This window comes from Semicossyphus pulcher, unplaced genomic scaffold (genome assembly GCF_022749685.1).
Source record: "Semicossyphus pulcher isolate SPU_LCO1_2020_fin unplaced genomic scaffold, fSemPul1.0.p SCAF_2, whole genome shotgun sequence".
Taxonomy (NCBI): Eukaryota; Metazoa; Chordata; class Actinopteri; order Labriformes; family Labridae; genus Semicossyphus; species Semicossyphus pulcher.
This window is the reverse complement of record NW_027211693.1, coordinates 3,270,359-3,276,365: the sequence shown is the minus strand read 5'-3', so window position 1 is coordinate 3,276,365 and position 6,007 is coordinate 3,270,359.

Genomic DNA, 6,007 nt, shown 5'->3' with positions numbered 1-6,007 from the left:
CACTTTAAAAAACAAGTTACAAAGTGCTTTACAATTAAAACAAGGCACGTAGTAAAATCAAGCAAAAGACAAATATTTATAAAAACCCAACATCAATAAAAACAGGTTAAAAAGTAAAACAGAGCAGACGATGAAAGTGAGTTTGAAGAGATTTAAAAGAAGATACTGAGTCTGCCTGCCTGAGGTCACCAGGCAGCGAGTTCCGGTGACCTTTAGTGACCAGAGGTCAGACTCATAAAGAGTTAGCAGCTCACGGATGCCTCACTGGAACATGACCATTTAAAGATTTAAAAACAAGCAATAAAAACTTAAAATCAATTCTAAGAGTCTCAGGGAGCCAGCGACGGGCAGCAAGGGCCGTGTGATACGGTGCTTCTGTTGGTGTTGGCTGCACTGTTTTAAATTAAGTGCAATCTTTGGATGTTGCTGATATATATATATATATATACATATATACATATATACATACACACATATATACAGTATATAAAAAACAAACAACTTGAAGAAAATAAAAAATTACCTTTAAATAAACAACAATCTAAAGAAAACTTAAATTAAATTAATGAAACAAGTGACATTTACAGAGCGGCTGATAAAACAGTGGCAGCATCTACCCGACAACAGACGAGTCATGGGCAGAGTCGGACGCTGACAGACGATTGGAGGAGATTTACTGTCCACCAAAGTTTTTACAGTGAGAGATAAAAACACGCTAAGGTCATGTTTTATTTATTTGTTCCATCATAATTAGCAATTTAAATGACAGTGCTGCGTTCAGAAGAACTATTATGTTCAATCCTCCCGCTGGGAGCCATCAGACTGCAGATAGACCAGCAGAGGGGCCCCACCTGAGGCCCGCGGCCCTGCAGGAGGCCGCAGATGAGCGTCTGGTTGTGTCTGCAGGTTAGAAACTGGTGATGTGTTCAATGACCGTGTTTCTGTTTTGAATATTTTCAGTCTCTTATGTCGTCATTAGAAACTAAATGTAAACAAAGACGATATCTCACAACCGGAGAGATGATGAAGAGAAGCTACCTGACAGACACGGGGCATTCAGGAACTACAAAGAGTGTAGGACATTCAGGAACTACAAAGAGTGTAGGACATTCGGTAACTAAGTGAGTGTGGTGTGTTCAGGAACATGAATAGAGTGAAGTGATCAGGACATTAATTGAACGTGGTGTATTCAGGGACCAAGTTGAGTGTCGTATACAGACACACATCATATCGGAGAGCATTAACACAGAAAGTATCGTGCTGTCGACTTAGTCCAATGTAAACCAACCCACGCCATTCTGTGATGCTTAGAGCAACAGTTTCAACTGTCCAGCATGTGGGGAGTCAGGTGACACAGTAGAAAGGTTAATATTATTTGGGGTGGGGGTCGGGGGTCAAAAAGGAAGTCCTTTCACCAGGAGAACGGGTTGAGTCCTGTAAAAACATGAAGTCATGAAGCTTTTGTAGCTGAGCCTGACCGAACGGAGGTTTTACAAAGTGAACAAGGGGAAGAAGACAAGCGATGCAAAGGTAGCTTGAGACAGATGTGAACACCTCCACCTGACAAACAGCTGGTTTAGAAAAATGAAATGCTCAAACTTTGCACAAATACAAGCAGAGCTTCTTCTGTTCAAACAAGCGACACAACCTCAGACTCAGTAAGCTGCAGATATGTTTATTAACCATCAGATGACCTAAACATATTGATTACATGGACTTTAAATATTAAAACATGTTTCTAAAGGACACTTTCCACAGCTGCAGCGTTCTTACGTTCGTACGTGTCACAAACAAACACGTCCAACAAGCGGAGCCACTTTGGCTGCAGTTGTCGTTTGCAAAGTGTTACATGAATATAGATTTAGTGATGAATTTTTTACCTTAATTTCACTTAGCAGTATTGTGTTCGAGAAGGGGACATGTGCTGCTCTTCCATTTTAATGACAAACAAACTGCCGCTCAGACAAACAGAGGATTTAAACATTAATGCGGCTGCAGACGAGGATCCAGCAGAAAGGAGGAGAGGAGGAAATGGGGCAGAAAGCTGGAGGAGGAGCTCATCAGGTTTTTAAAGACTAAGTGCTCAGATGAACATCGTCCCAACAAAACAGCCATACATAATGCAGAAACATCCATTTATCCTCTCTGCTGTCTGACACAGGGACCAGAGGACACACAGACACATCAGGTTATTCTTATTATCAGCACACAAGATTAAATACCTCCTGTCAGGGTTTTTTTTGGGAGGATTCTTCCTCTAAACCTGCAGAAGAAGAAATCCCAGATCACTTCCTGTGACTCAGTAAAGTGCTGTTAGTTAGACAGGACTCACGTTAACTCTCCATCAGCAGCAGCTTCTTAATTATCCCCTCAGGACGCCATGTTGGACACCCGTCAGCTGATTAAAGACAGAAACTACTTTAATCACTTGATGGACGAGTGTCTGAATCCATATCAGACGCTTCACAGTGACGTCTGTCCCGCTCCCATCCGTCCCTCCATCCGTCCACTCGTCTCTTTATTATGTTTCACTCACGGGGCTGATGGGAAACTTTGGGGACTTCAGGTTGTTTTCTCCATCAGATCTCTGAGTCTGCTGACGCCTGAAAGAAGTTCTTTCTTTGCTGTAAAGCTGAACAAATCTGAAATGTATTTCTCCATCAGGTAATGACTTCTCCTACAGCTAGCTTTGGTGCTAACACGTCCCAAAATACCAAAACAAAAACAGGAAGTAACATAGACCAGCTAATGTAAGGTTCTAAAGTAGCTACTGTTTCATCAAGACGGAAACTACAACTTTAGGAAGCTCCATCAAAATCACCTGCACTTATTTTAGATACAACCAAATCTTCAGCAGTTATAACTGAAAGCTTTTTAATGAACATAAATAAATATAATATTCTAATAATAAAAATAAGCTTATGCAAACTTTCGCAAGTTTATTTTTTAAAGTAGATTAATAAGAGATTTTTGGAACACAGCACAGACAGATGTGAATGTTCTTAAACGTGTCGATCAGAATATCAGCAAGTAAAAATAAGCTAACAGAGCACAGGGCTAAACGAGCACGTAGCTAACAGATCGGAAAGCTAGCAGCACAAATCTAAACGAGCACGTAGCTAACAGATCGGAAAGCTAGCAGCACAAATCTAAACGAGCACGTAGCTAACAGATTGCAAACCTAACAGGGCACAAAGTTACCAACACAGCGCTGAAAGAGCATCAAGCTAACAGGATAACATTAACAGAGCTCAAACCTGCTAACAGAGCTAACAGTTCAAACGGCTCATAGAGCAAGAAGCTAACAGAGCACAAAGCTTATGTAAGTTAGCTTTTGTTCTGTTTGTTTTAACACAAGCTTGATTCAATGATTAAAGTTCAACAAAAACATTTCATTTTATTTTTAAAAATTGTTGTGACAATTAAACACAGAGCTAACAGGACATTAGCAGGTCTTGGCTACACAGTCCAAAGCTAACAGTACCAGTCATCGTACTGAAGCTAACACAGAAACAAACATGGAAAGTTGAAGAGGGTTTTTCTTTTTTCAGCAGGAACTAATGCTAAAGATTTGACTTCAGCTAGCTTAAATGTTGATTTTATTTACTCATTATTGATTATCAGTTTTAAGATTTTGGTCTATAAATGTAAAACTAGTTTGAAATCATGGGGTCGGTCCTAACCGTTACAGAAGTCTGAGTTTTTAGCTCCTGATACCCTCCACCCCTCCAGGAGCCTGCCAGACAAAGCTGAGGGATAGCATCGCCTACATCTGAGCATGGACATATAGAATATAAATATATATTTTATATAAATATATATTTTATGATCTTATCTTCATCAGGCTGCTTGTTTTTGCATGTCGGGGCCAATATGAAAACATGACGTCCAGTCACACAACAGATCCAGAGTCGGTGTGTTTCAGCGTTTATCTGCAGACGTGTTCAAGCGTCATCAGACACTCAGGTGTTTCACTCAGGTGATTCTGTGTCATCAGCTCGTCCTCATGCTCACGATTAACAAGCTCATCACAAGATAACCTCACGTCAACATGTCAGTGCTCCACTTTCACGCACAGGACAGTACGCTTCTTTCCCTTTTTTTACCCATAAATTTAATAAATAGAAATTAAACACAACGAAAAACATCCTGATTGAAGGAGCAAAGAAGAGATTAAACCAGACTTTAGATTGATTTGATTTGTTTGATAAATTTGCATTTTATTAAAACATCATTTGAACTTGTATTATTAATTGTTTGATTTAAATGAAGTGCCTTTACTTTATATTACGGGGAGTTTGATATTTCAGAGCAGTGTCGCACCTGCAATATTTGTTGTACCAGAGCAAATATGAAAGCTGTTGTGTTCAGAGTTATTGATGTTATATGAGCTCTATTTAATGTTTTTGTTTTGAATAATTAAAGTTAAAATATAAAGCCTGAGTAACCGAATGTAAGTTCAGTGTTAATGACTTTATTTCAGTGCTTTTGTGCACAGGAGCGACGGTGTGTTACACAATCAATCAGGGGTTGGTTAAATATCGTCGACCTGCAGCCGTGTGAAGAACACGTTAGAAAAACAATCATCCGTCGCTCTTCTTAAATTTACACGAGCACATTTTAGTGAACACGTCTCAGAGCAGAGTGAAGCAGAGTCGATCTGATTTCATTTAAATCTCCTTATTCATCTTTCAAACATTTTATTTGTATTATTTCTCACTTTTCTTCTTTTGATTCTTTAAATTATTTTCCTGAAATGTCATTTTATGTTTGATGTGAGTGTTGAACTACATTTGCTGCTCTAAACGAAGGCTGATTCATGATTTGATTCATGCAGCATTGTATTTTAAATTATTACAGCTTCGAACTCATTTTCATTGTAGAGAAATATCTGACACATTTAAAAAGTCTAACTTATATTTCTACACGCTGCTCGTGTTCAACGAACGGCTGCTGTATATTTAAAATAAAAAGTGTAAAACATCTTCCATCAGACCACTGCCTGATGTTTGCAGATTGTTTGTTGAATATGACAAATTTATAAATCAAATATTATTTACAAACTTGAATTGTTTCACTTTCAGCAGTTTTTAACGTTAAATATCATCAGCGGTATTTCATCAGATTTGTATTATAAAAGCATTTTTTCCCAGAAGCAGCAGAAGAAGTCAACATGCAGTCTGTGGCTCCACCTGCTGAGTGACAGCAGCTCCACCACCACGTCTACTACATCTGGTCCTGCTGGTGTCACTAAGCTGTCCTGTTTGTCCTGCAGCAGGAAATAAAAGTCATTAAATAAAGTTCATTTTTAAAATTCTTTTCACATTCATTATTTATATTTCAAACACGTGTCTTTGTCCTTTTGGATCTTTTCATATATTTTCCTACATTTACATTTTATTGTCTCTTTAAGTGAGTCTTTATAAACTATACTGGGGTTTATTTTAAGCCAACATTGATGAGAAGTGACCACAAAATAATCCACATTTCCCAGAATACTTAGCAGCCTGCACCTGCTGCTGAGGAAGTGCATGTGAAGCGCTGAGAGCGGCTCGTGTTTATTTTCTCGTCTTTGTTTTCATGAAAACAGATGCTGCAAATGTTTTTATGAATAAAAGCATCATCAGGTTATAAACATCATAAACACTGCTTTCATGATTCTGGAGTTAAATTACAGAACATTCATTCATTCATTTCTCTCACTTTTGACTTTTATTTGACATATTTTCTGTTTGTTTGGAGTCTTTTTACACCAGTTACATCTTTCACACTATACAGTAATTATATCCACCTGTGAGCGCCCAGTGTACTGAGGCATAATTATAATAATAATACTCATTATATAATATTATATGCTACTATTATTATTGCCCTCATTATCCTACCATTCTTTATTTAATCTTTTTATTGACTTTTGTGGTTATTAAATTTCATACAGAAAAAAAAGTTGCACATGTCATAATAATTACAAATGTTTAAGTTTAATCATTACAAATACATTTTGTAC